This window comes from Pinus tabuliformis, chromosome 9, assembly GCF_031772625.1.
Source record: "Pinus tabuliformis cultivar Carrire ecotype Pingquan chromosome 9, CPIR1, whole genome shotgun sequence".
Lineage (NCBI taxonomy): Eukaryota > Viridiplantae > Streptophyta > Pinopsida > Pinales > Pinaceae > Pinus > Pinus tabuliformis.
The window spans coordinates 1410603730-1410627289 of NC_142307.1; the positions used below are offsets into that span (position 1 = coordinate 1410603730).

The 23560-nt window shown below is 37.8% G+C and overlaps 1 protein-coding gene across 2 annotated transcripts in view; it reads right to left on the reverse strand.

The window, feature by feature from the left end:
• Positions 1-1515: 1515 nt before the first annotated feature.
• LOC149153832 (uncharacterized) overlaps positions 1516-23560 on the reverse strand; it is a 112055-nt gene continuing 90010 nt past the window's right edge. For both annotated transcript variants that reach the window (XM_089445095.1, XM_089445094.1), the window contains exon 4: positions 1516-1865. The gene's annotated coding sequence lies outside the window, so the exon portion shown is untranslated. The remainder of the gene's footprint in view (positions 1866-23560) is intronic.

Sequence of the window (23560 nt, forward strand, 5' to 3'; positions counted from 1 at the left end):
AAGTTGTCATTAACTTTGGGCACCACAAAACAAAAACTATCATAAACTTGATTACCACAAAACAAAAAACTATTATAAACTTAATTTCAATGGAATGCTCAACTTTTACAAGTTGTCATTAACTTTGGGCACCACAAAACAAAAAACTATCATAAACTTGATTACCACAAAACAAAAAACTATCATAAACTTAATTTCAATGGAATGCTCAACTTTTATAATTAGTATAAAAGATAGCCCCAAGGGTTATTTCAATCATTAAGGTTGGGTATTCAATTAGTTGTGTCTCAACATGTATTCAGAATCTCCTCAAGACAGACACTAGTTTATGCCAATAGATTTACTAAAAATGGCATTCACAAATGTCTGGAGGCATCTCTTAAATGTCTGGAGGCATCTCTTAAATTTTGCAGTAAGCTTCTGGTTTGAAAAAATGACGATATATATTTATTAATACTATATTTGTATTAAACAGATTTTGTCAATTAAATTTTTTTAAAATAATTATCCATTACAGAAATTAAGTCTGGGTGACGTGTTCCATGTTTGTAAAAGTATTTACGAACCATCGTTTTCATGTTAGAAGTGTGCAGTTATTTTCATGTTACAAGTTTGTATCCGGGCATATACACAGTTAGACGGTTCAAAAATTTTGGAGTTTAAATCCACATTGTAATAACAAGCTGGACTCTAAATGCATTGTAAATCAAGAATGTAATTATCTCCAAATATGGGAAAGTCTGTCATTTGGTGTACTGGGTTCCTCTTTCATGGTTTTAAACTAAAAGAGTCATAGCTTAAACAAAAGGCGTAAAACGTTAGGAACATTTTAAAGAAGATATTGCATTTTCCATTTATGCCAGTATCATATACTAGGATCTCCATTGTTAATCTCTCAACTCTTACCGACTTGTATAAAGTTGAGACTTATTATTTTATTTTCATCCATTATTTATCACCATAACAGTAAACTATGAATACTCTCAAAAATTCAATTTTCATGAGCCAGTGTCATATACTAGGATCTCCATTGTTAATCTCTCAACTCTTACCGACTCGTATAAAGTTGAGACTTATTATTTTATTTTCATCCATTATTTATCACCATAACAGTAAACTATGAATACTCTCAAAAATTCAATTTTTATGAGCCAGTGCCATATACTAGGATCTCCATTGTTAATCTCTCAACTCTTACCCACTCGTATAAAGTTGAGACTTATTATTTTATTTTCATCCATTATTTATCACCATAACATTTTTACTCTCATAAATTCAATTTTCATGATTTACACTCAAATTGCTAGAAATGCTTTCATGTTTTACTGATCCTCATATACCATGCTACGATTGTACGATTGTACGTTACAATGATACCGCATATTTTATATCATTATTGTCATGCAACAAATTTGATATAGAACAATTAGTGATAGGATTCATCTCCCATTTCAGTTTCTTTACTCGCTCTTTGTAGAGCACCCCCACTGCGGAAGTCAAAAGGACAAAAAGAAGAAAGGAAAAACAAATGCATTAAAACTTAATGATATTGTGAATAGAAACATCTTCGAGTTAAACAAATTGTGAACGATATCAAGTATAAGAAGTAGAATCTGAACACTGCAGATCCTCCATCACTGAAAGCAAGTATACCTGGTTCGGTCTTACCCAAGATATTGGATGAGAATTAGATTACATCCACAATATTTAAGCAAATTCAGCGCATTGAAGTTGTAGCACTTGGACAAGAATAGTCAACCAAAACAAAACAGAGGATTATTGGCGTACCATCGGAAATTCTTCGCAACAGTAGGTATGAAACGGTCATTATGGATCATGATGTCCATCTCATTAAACATGAATGCCTGGAGAAAAGATTAATCAAAGTTTATCAATCAGAATCCTTTTCTTAATAATCAACGATATAATGTTCACTGCTGTTATAATATACTTGCAAATCTCAAACATGGGAAAACAGACGAATTGTTCCAAGTGGTGAAAATAAACAACTATTCCAGCAAAAAAAAAACTATTTAGCATTTACAGTATTCACCACTGTATGTACTGCTTATGTTGTGCATTCAAGTTTGTAGAAGTTTAGACGTCAGAACGCTAGGAAACAATTTCCATACAGAGATGAACAATGTATGTGACCCATATCCGTAGCAAATGAACCTCCCGAATGCAAGACCACCCACTGAAGATCTCACCCAGTCATTAAATGCAAACTGCATTCCTTAAACGAAACTCAATCTTCAAAAATCTAAGTTTGTCGCAGAGGAAAACAGAGAATAACATTATCAAAGAGAAAAGATGCCCAGCCACAATGGTACTTTCACTTTGTGGCATATTTCTATGACATTTACTTCTTGTCTGATGAGCCATCCCACTTTAACTATATTCCTTGCAGCTTATCGCAGTATAGTTGACTTTGGTCATCACCTAACCAAAATTATTTAGGTTACTTAATAATTTCCCTTTATCAATCTTCTTAGAACCTAACTTGATTACTAAACCTATAAAAATCGCTCCATGGTTTGAACTTCATAAGGTATCACCAATAACCTAAATGCAGTTAACAGCCAAACCACACTACAGAAGATAAATTACTACAGAGATTGCACAGCCATTTAGTAGTAGCTTTGTGAACAATTAGTAGCCTATTACATCTTCCCCTTTTTCAAAGAAATCATTGTCCTGAATGAATACCATTTCTCTCACAAAAACTATTGCTTTCTATGTTGCCTCTTATAATAGCTGTATTCTCAAATCTGCAAATCTAATGAATATTGTGTTCCACTTTTGTGCAATAACATAACTAAGCAAAACATCATAGATGAAGACACTGTTTTCTTCTAACAAATGGCATGAAACAAATTGTAAGTAACAATATTGGTATTGTGAATCGCCCTTCATATCATATACACTAAGCACATGTTCTGCAAACAAACAACTATTAAGCTTGGACCTCAAACCATCACCAAAGTAACAATATCTTGGAAGTTCAACTGCAATGTTGATCCTACGATAAATTTGCGTTGAGCTTGGCTGTTTTCCATAATAGTGTGAACTTCCTCAATTCACTTAGCATATATCAAGTATTTCTAAAGATATCTCTGTTTTAGCCTAAATTTTCAATCCATGGAAATCAAAAAATCAAAACCATGTGGACCAATACATTATATTTTATACAGGGCTCATTAATGACTTGCCCCCAGGTTAAGAGATAGGTGTTAGGTGTTACTGCTGATTTTTCAGTACAATTGATACAAGTACTTTGTTTCTGAACTATGGTAATTACTTGTCAATATATACTAGTTCTTTTATCTTCATCAAACAATCACACTTCAGAAATTCAACCAATAACCATGAAAAGAAAGTAAATATCACAAGTGTTGAAAACTTAGGATATGTGAGATCACGTGTATAAGAGAAAGATATGTGTTTGATAAGTGAGTATGTAAAATAAAGAAGTTCAAGTGCTTTCTATAATCAAGATACCCAATAGACATGTCTATTAAATTAAATCGCCTCTTTGTAAATTAAATTCTAGTAAATCTACACATTTACCCACTCATATTTGTTTAAGTGTTGAAGCTCACATAAATAATGGTGGGCAGTAAATCCTAATAAGTATATTTATTTACATCTTGTTCCTTATCCCATCTTTAAAGAAATACTAGCTTGAATTATGGTGGGTAATAACTTAGGGGAAATATGTTATTTATGTGAGTATGAGCTATTTTCAAGGATCTTAATTTTAGGTGGGTTTTGTTGATTTCCTTTCTTTTAATTTTCATTCTTCTAATTTAACATTTATTTTTTCTTTCATGTTTTTATATAGTATTATAAATACACCAAGGATTATGAAGCACGACCATAGCTACATTATTCAACAGTTACTTATTCATTTTTCAACGGTTAGTTATTCTGTTAACGAGTCATGGCTAAAATAGTCAAGAGCTGTTAGTTACATGCATTTAATAACTTGCCACTAAGTGGAAAAGTGTTAGTTGAGAGTTGTATTAAAAAGCAACCACCCTCTCAGCTTGTAACCATTCATTATTATCAATAAATGTAGTTACTCATTTGAGTACTTTTCTTTTCCAATAGAGATCCATATGGAGACGCCTTCCTTCATATGTCAGGAACAGCATGCACATTCCAAAGCTAGTCGAGCACATGTCCCCTAAGTTATTGTGTTTGCCTGTTTCTTATGGTTGAGATTCAAAATCCGGAGAATGATAAGAAACGTGTAATTAACTATCTTCAAACGAACTTAATCACCCATTTAGATTAAAATGCTATGAATATATCCCTGCCAAAAAAACGTGTAATTAACTATGTTGAACGCATTTAGATTAAAATGTTTATATCCCTGTCCACCATCATCGCTGAATTAAATGAGATCATTACATTCTCCTTCACAGCCACTAGTGAATCAACTACGGATGAAACAACTACACACTGAATTAAATGTGATTGTGCCTATAAATATTGAAGTTCATGTGCCTAAGGTAGCTCCAAATCTCCTTAAGTCATTGCACTCTGCCTATAGTGATGAGTGATTACTTGAAGCTTTTGCTCATGAGTCTGGCCTGATCATGAAATTCCTCGTTGCTCAACCTACTTGTAACATTGCTCCTACTTCAAGTACAAGTGAAAGCTTGACCATGCACCATGGTCCATTACTCATTATTGCACGAAATCTATTTCTCTTGTTGAGGCAAATTCACCTACGCATTCAATTCTATTGCCTTCTAAAAATCATAAAATTATAATAATTCCAACCATGGTTTTAACATTAGTATTTTAAAAATATATTAAATTTCTCCAAAGTCTCTATGTCAGAAAGTTAGTCATGTTGTCCCTTTTATTATTAGATATTAAATAATTAAGTTGTATAATGTTTGTTCATAGTCGCCTTTATTTGCCTTTATCTAATGATAAGAATAGTATTGCCTTTGACAAAGGCTGGTCGAGAGTCATATGTTGCCCAAGTCACATCACAGGTGGCAACAACAAAGCCCTCATGCTCCCATATGGAACTCACACTCGGAGAATCAATCCTCAATGCCAATAGTGGGTGAGCCTGTGTCAGAGTGTGGACGAGATCTGCCTACTCTCCATCTTCGATCCACAAAGACAAATGTTGCTAAGAATCAGGGACCTAGGATCAACCTGTCGTCACCTCTCTGATTCGGGTCCTATCAGGGTAGATCATTCTCTCCACCTTCCGAGGACACAAAACTAGATTCATTGGCACGAGATGGGTTTTTGGGTCTAGAACCCTTGACCATTAAAAAATCTTTTTTCCGACAAAAGTGATTGTCAGCCAAAAATCTAGGAAGAATATGACAACCCGAAGGAAGAAAGGCATTAATTATTAAAAAAATGCCATCCTGTACTGGGGTTTCTGCAAACCTTAATACTTTTTGTCAGAAGCAATGGAGGAGGCCCTATAACCCCCTTTTGATCCCTATCCTTCCAAGGGTAATAATGGGTTACTTGAAGTTTTTGAGCCACAAGTCCTTAGACCGGGCATACCAGCTATTGCCCAGAAATAATAAAAATCATGTCCATAAATGTGAGGGACCTATGATCAACCCATAAAAGGCGATCTCTCAGTAACATTATTCTGACAAAACAACCATCTGTAGTTATTTTCCAAGAAACGATGCTAGAAAAAGTGAAAACAAGGGAACTTCTAAAAATCTGCCCTGAATGGGAAGTATGTGTGGTATGTGCATCGAGTCTCTCGAGGGGGTTGACAGCCATGTGTGACCCTAAATCCTTCTCACTCAAAGCTCACAAATCCTTTGCAGAGATCATTTTATCAGGTTACATTCGGGGATCAAGCCATCAATTGCATATACTCAATATATACGCCCCATATTCGAATCGAAAAGGTTACCAGGATCGTCTTGTCTCATGTGGGCTTTTGGAAATCCATTCACTAATCTTGGCAGGTGATATGAACCTGACAATGGATGATGGGGAGGTCTGGGGACAAAAAGGGAAATTGGATAATCTTGCTTGATATTTTAAGGAACTATTTGTTCACAAGTTACTAAAGGATATTATCCCGTGTCTAATATGCCCAACATGTAGGACCGAGCGTACAGACGCTGAGGGAATTTCCAAAAGACTCGATCGATATCTGGTCCATTCTTTTTTCTATGAAAGATGGATCAACCTGTTGTCATGGACCCACTACATTGATTTCTCAAACCACGATGGCGTCTTCCTCAAATGGTTTAGGGGAAATGAGAGTTATTATACCCTTTAAATTTAATCACATGTGGATGCAAGATAAGGAATTCGCATACTTGGTTAGAGCATCGTGGCTCAATACATTTGAACAAATCCCTGTCCACAAAATGGAGGTTGTATCATACAAACTGCGAAGATTAAAATCTGAGGTTATTTCATAAGTAAGAAAGGCAAGAAAAGAAGATGGCTAGGTTGTTGTCATAAATTGAGCAAGAGATTATTGCTTTGAATGACCCCTCAAATCCGCAGTACTTTGTTGATTTGTCCAAGAAGAAGCTATTGAACCTGGTGGATAGGAAAAGCAAGATATTGAAATTTCAAGAGGAAGAATGGAGACTAAAGTGCAGGGCAGACTGGGTCGCTGCAGGGGACAAGAACACTCCCTATTTTCACAACTTGGCCACAAAAAGGAAGAGGGCAAACACTATATGGTGTATCAGAGACGGGGAGAATAAGATTCTTTCTAACTAGAAAGACATTCAAAATGAGGCAATCCGCTATTTTCGCAATCAGTTTAAGGTAAAGGAGGTATCAAATATAACTTATTAGATGGAGTTTGCAAATTTGTTCCCCTGCATGGTGAATGAGGAGGCTAATGCTCAAATGGATAGGTCGATTACAAAGGAGGAGCTATATGAGGTCTTGAAATCTTTGACATGGGACAAAATTCCTAGCCCAGATGGGTGGCCGGTAGAAATCTTCCTCTTTTTCTTTGACATCATGGGGACAGAGCTTCTGGAAATGGCTGAAGAATCTCCTTGATTAGGTCACATCTCAAGTTCTATCAACACAACATTCATCACTCCAATTCCTAAAAATTCTAACCCGTCTTCCTTTTCAGACTTCAGACATATCCCATTATGCAAATACAGTGAACAAGATGGTTTCCAAAGTGATTGCAATCAGAATCAAACAAATGTTATCCTTGCATATTACGCCAAAACAGTTCAGTTTTCTACCAAATAAACAGATTCAAGACACACTGGCAATTACTCAATAATGTTTACATTCTATTAAATCGCGTAGGATGGAGGCATGCCTGATGAGGATTGATCTGATTAAGGCTTATTCTAGTGTTGATTGGGAATTCTTTAGATTGATTCTCCACAAAATTAGTTTTGCACACAGGCATATAGACTAGATCATGGCATGTGTTTCCTCTACAAATTTGGCAGTACTCATCAATGGCATTCCGACATATTTTTTCAGGATCACAAGGGGTTTTTGCCAAGGATGTAAACTTCCATCATTGTTGTTCATATTGTTCATAGATGGATTAAGCACAGGGATCGAAGCAGCTATAGCATTGGGTACAATCGTAGGTTGCTGGATCTCCAGACAAACTAGCATTTCACATCTAGTGTTTGTTGATGATGTGATATTCACAGGGGAAGCAAGCATAACAGAATGGAGGACATTTCACCAAATCCTTTCTAAGTTTGGGGAAGCATCAAGGCTCATTATGAACAAGAAGATATAAGAATTGATATCCAACAGGGTGGACGTGGTGCCAATAATGGAAATTGCCAACATATATGAGGTGAAGTGACTTCCATGGACGGGGGTTTCAAGTATTTAGGCTTTAATTTAAAGCCAAATAACTACACGTACCTAGACTAGGAATGGCTAATCCAAAAGTTTGGGAGGTTGGCCCGATGGGAACACAAGTAGCTAACCTTAGGTGGAAGACTGATCATGATCAAAGTTATCCTTCAGGGCATCTCGGTCTACTGGATGCACCTCTTTAAATTACCCAAAGCAGTCATTAAAAGAATTAATGCAATTATAGCTAGTTTTCTCTAGCAAGGAGCATGCTCGACTAAGAAATTCCACGTAGTCCGCCTTGATGTTATTTCAAAGTGCAAGGCAAACGGGGGTTGAGGTATTAGAGACACTAGAATTTTTAATCTGGTGTTGTTGGTTAAAAATTTGTGGCAAGCTATTAAAGGTACAGGTATGTGGCAAAAGTAGAAATATCTAAACAATCTTAATCTTGAGGAATGGATCAAAGTTGGCACACCAAAAAATAAGAATGCTTCACTCATTTGGAGAAGTCTGATTAAAACCAAGCCCTGGCTATGCGGTAATCTCAGATGGGAGGTCAGCAGGGGTGATAAGATTCCTATTGGCCTCGATAACATTAAAGGAATGGAGGATAATCACCTACTCTCAGTGCCCATTATACAATTTATAATTGTGCACGTTATCAGTTTTTGAATCACCTTGGTTGCACGCGTGAGTCTATTCTATCTTCCCTTCATTGGTCTCACTCTATGGATCTTGGGCTTCTGATGGAACATGAGGCTGAGTGGGAGCATTATAGATATACACTCAGCCAAGCAGGCATAGCATTGACAGAGTCAAATTATTGTTTAGTATGGGGAGGGAGAGTAACAAAAGGTCCTCTATCAACCAAGGAAACATATTCTATCATCACTCAGGGGAATAGCCCTCTTTACAAGGACTCATCGCTCGTGCAAATGTGGTGATGGGAGATAACATTGAAATTGAAGGGTTTCATGTGGTTGGTGCTCAACAACCGGATATTGACGTGGGAGAACCTCATGAAAAGGGGGTTCCAGGGGCTGGTTTTTCCTATGTGTGGACAGTCGAATGAAGACGTGGTGCATCTCTTCCTACAATTCCCATTCGTCGATGCAATCTGGAATGAGGTAACTATGTATTACAAAATTCATGATCAAGTGGATTGATCCTCTATTGGCATGTGCCTTTCTAAGTGGATTGAGGGACAGAAAGAACTTAGAATGCTCCCTTTCTACGTTTGCTAGGGGATATGGCGGAGCAGATATGCTAGAATTTTTCATCATATTGTCCCTGAAGTGCACCATTATGTCCTGAAGATTTTGTCTTTCTTTCAGGAGATTGGGACATGGAGGTTGAAGTTGTCTAGGAGAACATGTTCTCACAAGGAAATCAGGTCATCTATGTCGGTTGGTTATTTTGATAGAGCTGCATCAGAAGGGGAATGTGGGTGTGAACCATATATAGTTCTGAAGCCTTGATAGTCCTATTGTTTTCGCTGACCTGGAGGTGTCGGAACTAACAATAGAGAAGAAACATTAACACTTTGGGGTGTTTTAAGGTGCGCTAGATGGCAGGGAATTGAGGAGATTATGATTGTTGGGGACTCTAAAAAGCTTGAAAAAGGTTATTGAGTGGGCTCAGGGACATTCTAATTTTGGGTCGCCTTCTCTCTTCCACTGGATGCAAAAGATCAAGGCCATGTCAGCATCAAAGATCAAGGCCATGTCAGCATCCTTTCAATAGATTTCATTCATCCATATTTCCCGAGAGCAGAAATGGGTGGTCGACGCCCTCTCCAAAAGTGGTAGATTTGTTGTCTTGGGCGTCAATAGATTCACATTTTTTGTCATAGGTTCTCCTTGCAGCTCTGGGAGTTTCATTTTCTAAGAGGCAGAGTAGGCTTCCCTGTCGCTACACTGCAAGCATGCCTTGCATCTGGTCTGCAAGTTGGTTTTTACTTTCTTTTGTATTTGTTTTGTTTTTTCTGCGAGGTGTCAGTCCTAGCCTACTATAGTTGTCAGTTATTTCTGCTAGCAATTTTTTGCATCATACTATTTGTTTTGAACTGGGAATTACTCTAGTATCTCAGTTTGTATCTATTACGGACGCCTTTGTCTCTCTAGAAGTTGTAGTTTCTATCCATAGGAATCTCTTGATTCATCAAGTTGCAAATATAACTACCTTTTGTTTTAATGAATGATGCTAGTTGAAATTTTCTCATGAAAAAAAAGAATAGTATTGCCTTTGTCATCATTTTTTGCAGTAACGATTTTTCTCGAATTTCTTCCTCACAAAATTCAAACGCAAACACAAACTAAGTGACCTAGAGTGCCCCCAACCTTTCCTTTCTCACTATTCTGTTTCTTTCCTCTTATTGGTGTTTAAGTGACATAGAGTGCCCACAACCCCTTTTTTCTCACTATTTTGTTTATTTCCTCTTACTACTATTTTATTTTGTGTATTTGCACTCATTAGTTCCATTTGAGATATTGCGACGCTAATAAGTCATCTCAATCACTGGACGCTTGATTTCAATGTTAAAAACTACTATTTTATTTTGTGTATTTGCACTCATTAGTTCCATTTGAGATATTGCAACGCTAACAAGTCATCTCAATCACTAGACGCTTGATTTCAATGTTAAAAAGGTCAAACTTGGTAGTAACTCAATGGGGCTCAACAATATCAGAAAATTAATAATTAAAAACCCAAAAAAAAACACAAGAAGAAATTGACAAACATGAAAAAAGGGCAAAATATTTAGAAGCTTTCTTATTACATGTAAACATATACCACACACTCCACAAAAATTTCGTCGTCAGAAATTAAACCTAAATTTTCCCCCTTAAACCACATGAGAACATTCTTCTCTCCCAAACGTGCATATATATAGCAAGTGCAAAGGATGTCATTTTTCCACATGTTCTATACTACAATAATTACTTAAAACAATTTCATTCACCCCAGTAACAATTAAGCAATTATAGATATAACAGTAAACAATAATGCACAATAGAATATAGCCAAGCACAATGAACACAGAGATTTTGGTCAAAGACCAAGGCAAAACCCCACAAGGTGGAAAACCCAGAATCAATTCTTCTTCCTCTTAGTCAATCAATGTTCAGCTTGAGATACATAGTCCAATAGTACATCCATAAACCAGTGAAATTCAAACCTTAGACTACCAAATCAATGAGAGACAAACCAAGTCAAATGAGATATAAATAAGCCAACTTCGTTACTAGCCAACAATCTAGGCAGAGGGGCTGAATTTCGGCCTACAATTCCTAATAAAATTCTTGTTCAAAGTCACAGTCAACCCTGCAGTTAATGCCCAAAACTTCTGAAATTTGGTCAACGCAAAGTCAAAGATTCAACTTTCTTCCTCAATCAAAGATTCGATCAACCAGATCCAAAACCTTCCTACAATCTTCAATCAAATGAGAGAGATTTGACCTGCGGCCAAAGTCCAGTCAAACAATTCGGTCAACCTCAATCATCATGCCCAAAACAAATGTAAATATTCGGTCAAACAGAGTCAACGTCCTCCTGAAAAGCTCGGCCTCAAAGACAATCCAAAACCCTCAATCAAACAAAGTCAAGTAGCCCAGGTCAACACAAGTCAATAGAGAGAAAATGTTGGTCAACATAGAACAAAAAAAGTCTCCTTCGCATGTGTGAACTCTTCTCGCTATTTTAGATCAGATTGATGTGATGTGTTGGATGCCAAATCAGGGTCAAGGATGCCTTACTAATATATGATGGAGAAGGTGGTTTTTCCACTTGTGGGGCTAACTTAATGGTCTTAGGGCCGACTTGGTGAAACCCAAAATATGATTTGTCTCCATTAATTTACCATTGAAAATTTTGATCCACGCTGCCATTTTCACCACTCCCTTTCAACAAGGGAGGAATTTCCAACTACATCAGAAGTCTCATCTCGAATGTACTTGTCTCAACATAAGAAGCTCATCCCATCTCATCTCAACTAAACAATGACGACTTGATACAGAGAAGAAGAATGATCCACACTAACAATAGGGGAGATCGATTTACCACAACCAAGTCCATGGCAGTCGAATATGACCTTGGTAAAGATCACACACCCTATGTTCGACAAATGCTCATCCAACTTGATCCTTAGCGATCAAGTGGTTGAACACCCACATCCAACACTTAGGGGAGATCAATTTACCACAGCCAAGTCCATGGAAGTCGCATACAACCTTGGTAAAGATCACACACACCTAAGTCTCCTCACCCACTGGCCAGATGGGTGGCAATTCCGACAAGCTTAATCATCTCAATATGACCCTTGGACAATAATGACACAAAGGTGACTTGCAAGTAGGATGAATACTAGGGTATGTACTCGGCCAATTCCATGGATTTAAGGAGTACCTCCTCACACCTAGGAGCCTCACTGCTCATCCCCCCCCCTCCAACCAAGTCCATGGCTAGTCAAAAGACTACGGGAATAGGGATACATTCTCCTGCACTCCAAGTTTCTCTCTGAAGAATAAGTGATTGTCATAGTATATCACAATCGTATCTAGCACATGATCAAATAGCTCTGCAAAGAATTTCCGCAGCCACACTGACTCACAGCGAGCCATACTAGCTGCAATATACTCTGCCTCAGTTGTACTAAGAGCGACAGACTTATGCTTCCTGCTCATATAGGAAATCATGGCAGATCCCAAGCTAAAGTAGCACCCTGATGTTCTCTTTCAGTCAATAACGCTCCCAACCCAATCCGCATTCGTATATCCATGTAGTCTCAAATCATCATCGGAGGCATATCTCAGTGCATAATTGATCGTCCCATGTAGATATCTCAACACATGTTTTGCGTCCACCCAATGAGCATGCAAAGGTTCCACCATGGACTGGCTCAAGGTGTTGATAGCAAAACATATATCTAGTCTAGCACTAACCAGAAACATCAGAGCCCCATTCAGTTGCTGGTACATAGAAGGTTCTACTAGATCTGGTCACGTAGCTTCACCACATAACTTCTTGAACTTTTCCTCCATCGATGTGGCCATGGATTTGCAATTAACCATCCCAAATCTCTCCAAGAGTTTCACAACATATTTTCATTGGCTAAGGAAAATATCTCTAGGTTTTTGCCACAACTCTAAGCCCGGGAAATAGTGCATCAACCCAAGATCTTTCATCTCAAATTCGGAGGCAAACTCCCTCTTAGACTAGATGATTAGAGGCTCTTCTCTTGCCATGAACAAATCATCAACATATAAAACCAAAATCAAAGGCATACCTTGGACAACCTTGAAGTAGAGGGTTTGATTGGCATTGTTTCTGTTGAATCCCAACTTCATTAGGTATCCATCGATCAGAGCATACAAAGCCCCGGGGGCTTTCTTCAATCTGCAAACATGTGTTTCCTTGTCATGTTCCTCAAATCCCTACAGTTGCTCCAGGTACACTTCTTCCTTGAGTATGCCATGAAGACAAGTTGTCTCCCCATCCATCTAATGAAGACACCAACCTTGATTAGCAACAAGAGAAATAATAGACCGGATGTTAGTGCCTAGCAATAGATGCAAATATCTCATCATAATCTTCTCCCTCTTTCTGGGAGAATCCTCTAGCCACAAACCTCGCTTTCAACTTTTCAATACTACCATCAGTTGCATGTTTGATTTTGTACCCTCAGGTCTCGGAACAACCTCCAATACATCACTTTTCATGATGCATTGATATTCCTCTATCATGGCCTCTTTCCAAACTTGTTCCTTCACTGCTTCATACCTGTCAGGTTCAGATTGTATGATGTTGCTCATCAATGCAATATATCCTTGATATCTATGAGGTTGCTTGCTTTCTCTGAAGGTGCCTCTAGGGGTTGAATGTCTCTCTGCATCCTATAAAGTATCATGAAGCCACAAGGGTCTCTTCGTTGAAGGAGAATCACAAGGTGCCATAGGCTAATATGGAAGGTCAGGCTCTAGCATCAATGGCTCTGCATCTACATCCATAGAATCATCTATTCTCTCAGTTATGGCAAGGATAGGAGAGTCCCTTGCTTTTCCAAGGGAAACATCTTCATCAAAGATCACATCCCAGTTGAACTCAATGTTCCTCCGTCCTAGCACATATAACCTGTAAGCTTTAGAATTTTCACAATAACCAACAAAAGTATGTTTCTTTCTTGAAGCCTTTAGCTTTGGCCTCTTCTCTTTCGGTACATGAGAGTAGATAGGGCAGCCAAATATCCTCAAATGTCCAACTTTCGATTTCACACCTATAAATTCTTCTCCAGAGGTCTTCTTCCCCAGGACTTGATGAGGTCCTCTATTTTGAACATATACTATGGTATTTGTTGTTTCTCCCACAAAAGCATAGGAAGCTTTTGATCATGAATCATGGCTTTGGCTGCTTCCAAGATGGTCAAGTTCTTCCTCTCAGCAACTCCATTTTATTGAGGGATGTAGGGAACAATCACCTCCCTCTTAATTCCAACTTCCTTACAAAAATCCTTGAAGTCATTTGAAGTGAATTCTCCTCCATTATCTGTCCTTAGGATCTTGATCTTCTTTCCAATTTGATTTTCCACTAGACCTTCAATGTCCCTAAACATGTTGAAACCCTAATCCTTGGTCTTCAAGAAAAAGATCAAAGTCTTATGAGAGAAGTCATCAACAAAGATCATACAGTATAAATATCCTCTAAGAGATGTCACCGGCATACCCACACAAAGATCAGAATGAATAAGTTGAAGAATCTCTTTAGATATGTTGCTACTAGAAGGGAATAGTCCCTTTACATTCTTGCCACTAGCACATCTCTGACATACACCTTCATGATCCACTTGAATCTTGGAAATCCCTGAAACCATCATGCTCAAGTTAGGAAAAGCCTTGTAATGAAGGTCAGCAAATTTTTGGTGCCGAAGCTCACATTGATTAGTGGTATCATGGACCAATGCTCGAATTGGACGTCCACAAACTCTATATAGGCCTTCATTTTTTATACCAGGTGTGAAGGTTGCCCTTAAGTTAGATTTCCTTGGCCATGCAAGAACTTTTCCATTAATGAATGCAAATCTAAATCCTTTGTCTTCCATGGTAGAAATGGAGACAAGATTATTCTTCAAGCTCGGCACATACAGGTTTACAACACATATTGTAGATGAATGGTTTGACCAGAATCCAAATGAAAAGAAATAGAGCCAAACCCTTTGACAGGATGAGTAAAATTATCCCCAAGTATAATTTTCAAATTAGATTCCCTCTCAGCCAAATTTAAGAGGATTTCACGATACCCAGTAAAGTGTCTAGATGCCCCACTATCCACCAGCTAGCTATCAATGCTATCTGAAGATAAGCTAGAAAGAGCAGCAACAAAAAAATATTCGGACTGAATATTAGTAACATTATCAGCATACTTTGTGTCCTTGGACCTCTTTTGAGGGCATTGAGTCTCTTCAATACTTGCATGGGCATCAGGACCTCTTTCTCTCCTTCTATTGTTGAAGTTGTTTTTGTTGTTGCCATTGTTGTTGGAATTGGGCCTCTGAGCACTCTTTCAAGTCAGTCTCAGGCTATGTGGCCAAATTTGTCGCATCTATAGCATTGGACTTTGGACAAGTCCCTTCTACTATTGTTGAATGCAAGAGTTAGCTTCTTTGACTTCCATTTGTAAGGTCTTCCTTTCCCTTTTCCTATCTTGACATTGGCTGCAAATGATGTAGGTCCTCCTTCCTCGTGTTTCTAAATTCTTGCTCTAGAAATGAGCCTGAGAGTTCATCAAATGAAGGGAGCTCCTTTTTGCAACTAATTCTTGTTTTGAATTCTCCCAAGACATGGGGAGTCCTCCAAGGGTCATCTGCACAAGCTGTCTATCAAGTATGATTTCTCCAATGGAAAGAAATTGATCTCTTATTTGAGAGATTCTCATGAAGTAGCCTATTATAGATTCAGATTTGGTCATCTTGATGTCACGAAGTTGACTCTTCAAGGAAATGATATGGTTGAGATTGTTGACCTCATACATCCTAATCAATCTGTCATTTAACTTCTTTGTCTTCGACACATAAGTGATGAGATGATATCTAAGAGAATCAATGATGATCTTCTTAGCCTTGATCTCACCCTTCTTGTACTTGGATTTGACATTGGTATTCTCAAGAGGTTTAGCTACCTTGCCCTCCAGATACTCCATCACATCATTCTCTTCAAGGGTAATACAATCTAGCGCTCCATGTTGCAAAGCTAGAGGCATCATTCAGATTCTCTTCAATCTTGAAGTAGGAGGAAGTCATCTTGTCCAAGAGGGTTTATCACCAATCAGCAAGAGAAGTGTCTCAAGGACTATTCTCTGGTCTCCAATGGCAATCTTCACCTCAGCTCCAATACCATGTTAATTTTCCACATGTTCTATGCTGCAATAGTTACTTGAAACAATTTCATTCACCTCAATAAAAATGAAGCAATTATGGATAGAACAGTAAATAGTAATGCACAATAGAAGATAGCCAAGCACAAGAAGACACAGATATTTTGGTCAAAGATCAGGGCAAAACCCCACAAGGGGGAAAACCCTAAATCAATTCTTCTTCTTCTTAGTCAATCCATGTTCGGCTTGAGATATATAGTCCGATAGCACATACATAAACTAGTCAAAGACAAACCTTTGACTACCAAGTCAATGAGAGTCAAACCAAGTCAAATAAGTGAAAAAGTCAACTCTATTGCTAGTCAACAGTCTGGTCAAAGAGGCTGAATTTCAGCCTGCAATTCCTCAGAAAAATCTCGGTCAAAGTCACAGTCAACCTTGTGGTCAATGCCCAGCAAAATAGTCTAAAATTTGGTCAACGCAAAGCCAAAGATTTAGCTTTCTTAAGATTTGGTCAACCAGATCCAAAACCTTCCTGCAATCTTTGATTAAATGAGAGAGATTTGACCTGCGGTCAAAGTCCAGACAAACAGTGCTGTCAACCTCAGTCAACATGCCCAGGACAGAGGTAAATATTCGGTCAAACAAAGCCAATGTCCTCCTGAAAAGCTTGGCCTCCAAGCCAGTCCAAAACCCTCAGTCAAACAAAGTCAAGTAGCCCAAGTCAATGCAAGTCAAAAGAGAGAATGTTGGTCAACACAGAACAGAAAAAGTTTCCTTCTTGCTCCTTCGCACATGTGAACTCTTCTTGGTATTTCAGATCAGATTGTTGTGATGTGTTGGATTCCAAATGAGGGTCAACAATGCCTTACTTATTATTTATATGTAATGGAGGAGGAGGCGGCTTTTCCACTTGGGCCGACTTGGTCAAACCCAAAATATGATTTGTCTCCATTAATTTGCCACTGAAAATTCTGACCAAAGCTACCATTTTCAACAAAGGAATCAAATGAATCCCTTAAACAGATTTCCTCCACATCCGCAGCTTTTTGGAAAACAATCACATTTTTTTATGTTGTGATTTCTTAATAAGGAGAATAGCTTAGGAAAAAAATTAGCAAATCAGCAATTTGAATTTATCAACAATTTGTTCACATAGTTGGAACTTACTATGAGCAAGCTTTCCAAATTATAGTCCTTCCTCACTTCAAATGTTCTCCATCACCATAGAAACCATACTAGATAAATAATAAAACTTTTAGCTTCAGAATAATTTGATACATGCAAGAAATGTAGAGAAAACACTTACGGTAAAGATAGCACCATCAAATGGGGGAGGCACGAGCGAGGGGTATTATTTAGCCCCGACTGAAAAATCGTATCACAACATACTTGGGCCTTCGTGTCTCGGCTCAGCAACGAACAACTCTGCTGAATATTCTGCGTTATGGAAATGCTTGGAAATGGCTATCAAAAAGAAAATTTCTAGCCTATTAGTTTTTGGAGACTATATGTTAGTCATCCATCAAATGAACAAGGCCAAGAAGATGATATGCTCAAATTATCCCTCCTTGAATTGAAGGGCCCTTGTCTTCGCCTCTTAGTTTGAAAAATTGGAATTCTTTCACATATAAAGGCATTTGAACGTGGCAGCTGATGTTTTAGCTAAAAAAGGCTCCACCTTGGGACAAGTCATCCTGGAAATGGTTAACAGACTTAGCACTTCTCCAATTCCTTAGAGATGATTGGTTGCCTAAGATACAGTCGGGACAAAGTGGGTGTAAATGTTCCCCATTACATAGCTATGTTGAGTACCCCAAGAAGTAATCATTTAATAATTGATCCGATCATCAAAGTAAAAGAAAAAATTGGATCAGATAAGTGGTCGGTTTCCTTCAACAAATATCGATTAGTGGTTTGTCTCCTGAAGCAGAAGGGCCTTGGGATCCAGCGGCTGTTCCTTTTCCGACCACAGATCCTTCTGGCCCCTTCCCAATGTTTTAATTTGATTTACAAGTGGCATGTCATGTCATTAGTCTCAAATGCAGGGCATCTTGTCAATTTATTTTTCTCCTGGCAGGATCTGTAGTAGATCGTCTCGGCCACAGAGTCCAGACTACTGTTCTGAAGAATGGAATTATCATTTGTCTTGCGACTTCCCTTAGACGTTGATTCTCTGTCCGGCTGAGAATTGGGAGATGGCTCTGGACTTTTTGTTGCAGATCAGCTTGTGGCAAGGTTTTAGTCCTGTCTATATGTTGCATTTTTTGAATCCCCAATTTATTCATTTGTCTTCATTCCATCCTAGCTCTGAAACTAAGAGAATTCTTGCTGGGTGTCTGGTATGTGCTGGCGGACTCTTCGGCTTCCTCAGAGAATGTTAACACCAGCCATGTGCTTGACAGGCTTCTGGATGCTTCTCAGGCTCTCTTGGCTTCTATCCAGAAACTAGAGGACATGGTTGAAAGGCAGCATAGTTCTTTTCGAGCTCTTCCTGAAACCAAAATTGCCCAGGCACCACGCAGATATGGAACAGTCATTGGATAGTTTGCGTGAGGAAGTGCACTCGCTCTGTGCTCACGTGACTGCTTTGGAGGTCTCCAGGACTGGAAATGTGCAGCTTATTTCGGGAGGTGTTGGTTCCAGTGTCGTTACTGAAAGGAAAAGAACCCACCGTTTAAGGGGGTCTAGTGTTGCTGCCCAAAGTCGTTGCTAAGTATTGAGGTTCGAGTTTTTGGGTGGTTCCTTTTTCAAATCTGTTAACCTATGTTACTATGTAAAATTTGCTGCATACTTGGGTCTTTCTGTAGAGTTTACAGTGGTCATGGTTTTAGATTAAGGAGGAATTGCAGACCTAGAGCTAGCAAGCTTTTTGAGAGGACTGTTGTTATCAGAAATTTTGTTTCAGAAAAACTTGTGTAAGGGTTCTGGTCCTTAATCCAGCGTTTATTAATACAAAAATCCTTATCTGTTTAAAAAAAAAAATAGCACCATAAATTACTCTTTGTGAAAAGAATCACTCCACAAGCCATGCCTTTTACACTTAATAGTGAGTATTCCTACGAATCTATGATAAAGGAAACACCACTTCAAATGCCCTACCAGGCGAGATTCTGTACAAAAACATAAAAATGCAAGTGGTACAGCCATGAAACGCGTTTTCAATTGTAAGAATGTGTCTCACCTGTTGAAAACACATTTCATACAATTGGAAATATGTTTTTGAACTGTAATAGCAACGTAAAATGTGTTTCCATCACTATATTTGCTTATTTTAACATGGTTTCTTTATCAAAGGTGCAATTTCACCTTGTGTCATAGCTGACCTACTGGTTGAAGACTTCTCCATATAGAGATCTTTCCTGGCAGAATTCTGGGAACATAATCTTATTCCTAACTATATCAGGGCTTGATCGTCGCCTTGACACCAATCCCCTTATTCAAGATCAAATTGCAGAACTAAGAAAATAAGGAGTTTTGACCCTGACTCCACGCCCTAAAAAGGTTAAAATCACAACCACAGTAAGTAACATCACAGCAACCATTTATTCAAAAAATCAATCAGTTCATTTTTTTTGTTTTTATATAAAAATAAAAATACAAAAATATTTTCTAGCTTGTGCCTAGATTTTATCTTATAAAGCTAGTAAATACTTGAAATTTTGGCTTAAGAATTACTTTTTTATGCAACGAAATCATTGCCCTCTGTTTTCTGCACTTGAAAATATAGTTTACAAGGGTATTTTCAAGGTGCATTTGCATATCCCTAGTTTGTCATAACAATTTTTCCAGATTCAGCAAAACATTTACTCAAGGGTTTGATCAAGTAAGTACATATTATTTTGTAACCTTCATATTATTCCAGATATGAATTTTATTGTTTATTATTAAATTTCTGATGTAATAATAATAAATATATTTTCCAGCTTGCTGTAAATTTCGTATTTCTTGCTGGAAATTTCTCTAGGCATTGACCCCCTAGGGGGAATCACCCCGTTTTACTGCAAGTAGTTTCCAGATTGCTGGAAACTTCATTTACTTGCAGATCTAAAGTGCTGGGCTGTTTTTATTATTGTTAACTCGATGCACAAGCTTACCCACCCACATATCTATTAATCTAGTGAAAGAGCACTTTGGCAATCTAGTTTTTTGTGTATTTATCATTTTTGCAGGTCAGAGAAGTGCAAGACAGCAACACAGTTGTCCATTTACAGCCACCTATAAAGAGGTAAATCAACAAAATAATCTCTCACCTGGTGAGAGCATCCAGCACACAACCTTGTATTGTTCAAAGAATCAAATATTTTGAGGTTTGAGTGGTTTTCTGCTTGTTGGTCTGCAATTTAGTGCAGTTCTATTTCCTATTCGAGATCAATAAAATAATTAATTAACTCCTACCTTCACCATATATCCCACATCTAGGCAATGGTTTATTGATATTTTGGGTAAGTTTTGTGTGTTCGGATTAGGGAAGTCTCCTTTGGCTAGGAGTTGGCCTAAAAAGTGGGGATTTGTGTCGAGGTGACAATGAGCACTTATCCTGGGGGGTACCACCTCAGCACCTCAAAGGACCTTATCGTTATCAAGGCTGCTAAATTGGCTGCTAACAGATACAGAATACTACAATATTTATCCATGATGTTGAAAATTGTAGCCATGGTTGGCATTTGTTGAAAAGTGACTAGGTTCAGTCTTCATAATGACATGTGATTATGATTTTATGTAATTGATGTAAAGAAGAAAATAAAATTATTTTTGTAATGTTTGTCTCTTTGGTTTCATGAGCCAAAAATTTTATTTTTAGTTAAGGCTCCTATTGTGAGGATTTAGGGTTAGTCATCAAGTCATAAAGTTTATTGAGTCAATGTCAAAGTTTGAAGACCCTTGTTGGGCATGTTACATATGTAAATGAATCATTAAGAAACCCTCCAAGACCAAGCTCAAGCACCTCCTTCAAGTCGGCCTAAAGATGTTTCTAGTAGGACATGTCGGCCTAGGCACCTATTCAAGTCAGCTTATTTTGGATGGGCAGACCACTATAAATAGGGCAGCTCGGCCTCATTTGAGGGACAGAATTTCGGTCAAGGTCTGAAGTGAGAAAGAAGTGTGATAAGGTCAAGGAAGATAGCCTCATAGCCAATGAGAAGAAAGAAGGGAAGAACAAACTTGTTTGGGTCTGTTTTAGGGCTAATATCCATCACATGTGCAAGGAGAAGTATCATCTGCTGCAGGGAAAGCCGAAGTTATCTCAGTCATCAAAGGAGGCCGAATTAAGGAAGAAGTCTAGTCAAGAATGCAAGCCGAGTTGAAGGAGAAGAAGTCTCCATCCTAAACAAAGGGATCAAGGGTACAATCTTGGTGGTGACACTTCCCACATGCTGCAACTAGGGCTTCTGAAATAGGCCAAGAATTGCAGGAGGCCGAAATCTAAAGGGTAGCCGAGAAGGAGAGTGAAGTTAGCAATTTGACTAGTGTGGACTTGGTCAAGAAGAAGAAGCTGGAAAGAAGGGTTTGTGACTTGGTCTTGGAGAGGTTGTGTCAAGGGTCTTGGTCTTGGTATTCATCAATTGAAGTCTCTATAAGAAGAAGAATTTGTTTGGGTTTTCCTCTCAAGTTGGAGAGGTTTTGGCCCTAGCTAATAGCCTACATTTTGTGTCTCTTGTCTCTTTATTGTTTATGCATTGGTAGCTGTTTGATGAAGAAGAACACAATAATAATCTAAGTAAAGAGAAGATCCTAATCTAAAGAAGTAAAAGGCATTTACAAGCAGTTATCATTAGAAGAGAAATCACCTAATCTTGATGCCCTAGATTTCTCAACAGCACTTCCATCAATAAAAATTAACGGAAGATAAGAAAATTACAAATTACAAATTTGAATTTATATTTTTCCCTTGAAAATCCTCAAGTCGGCTGGGCCCCAAAAGGCACCCATTCGACCCCTCCTTGCAAGTCTACATAAAGGAGAGGGTTCCTCCTCATTTGGCACATCGAATTTGTCTTGTGCATCTCTGATCCAATGAATTTCAAGAGGAGATAAGGAGGCTAAAAATTATGAGGGAGGGCTATGGGACTTGGCTTGGCATATCTCTTATTCTTGGGTATTGGTTTGGATGTCATCTTGATGTTCTTTCTGATGTACTAATGTATCTTGAACTCTCTCTCTCTCCCGCATAAGGAAGAATCTCTTGGGTTTTCCCCTTGTGGGTTTTGGCCTGGCCTCCGGGCTAATTTCTTTGTCTCTTGTCTCATGGTTTCTTGATGTATCTACTGTGATTTACTATTGCTCTGTCAAGCTTATGAATGAATTTTCTTATTACTGCTTCATGATGAAAAAAGTTAATGTTAATAATGATTGTGTGATCTGTATAAAAAAATTGTTCTACCATTGCCCTAGTAAAAATCAATACATAATTTACAAGTTCTATTTCCCCTCTACTTGAAAATGACTTTGATATTGATGGTCAATGATGAACCCAACCCTTAAAACAAATATTCCAATAGATAGCTATAAACAAAAGGCACCAAAAAGTTAATAACCATAGCACCCACAGATTACTCATCATTAGAAGAAGCTTCAAGTTGAAGGACAAGTTGGTTTAAGGAGGGACATTCATTTTGTTATCATGTTTTCACTCTTGCATCGACCACTGAAGAAATCGCACAATCCCTGCTATTTGACATGCTCAAGACTTGGGGGCTTCTAGATGTAGTGATCTGATTAGTTATGATTCTCTATATGTAAAGCAATGGCAAAATACATTCACAAATGAATAATATTGATGATATCCACAGCACAATTAAATAGGGTTGTTGACTCTCACCTACACCTTTTGGTCAACATTATTAATGAAATAGAATTCAGTACAAAGGCCATGGGTGACACAAGTGGAAGCCTCCTTTTTGGAATCTCCATTAACATTGTGTAATTTTCATGTGCCTTTGTGTAAATGTCTCATTAAACTGTAGGACTCAAAGAAGTAGATTGATATTCTACCCTCATTTTATGAGAATTAGATGCCAATATGAACAAAATAAAAGTTACAACCTTCAATTTGTCTTAAGAGAAAAGCTTCTACCATCATCCTCACATTTAAAAGAAAAATGAATTACGTAACCTATCATACTTATTTGGGAGTGCTTTTCTTCAGGCCACCATTCGGCATGATTCCTATAATAGAATCTTAGTTGATAAAGGGTTTATGCAACACTTACATTGGAAAGGCAATGTTGTTAACTACAGTTCCAAGAAAAATAGTCTAAGATTAGTCTTTTGTTGAAGAAAAGTGTAACTAGGTTCAGTATTTGTCAATATAATTTTGATCTTTGTACTTGTCAAGAAAAAAGAAATATTATTTTTATAAATTATATGAATGAGT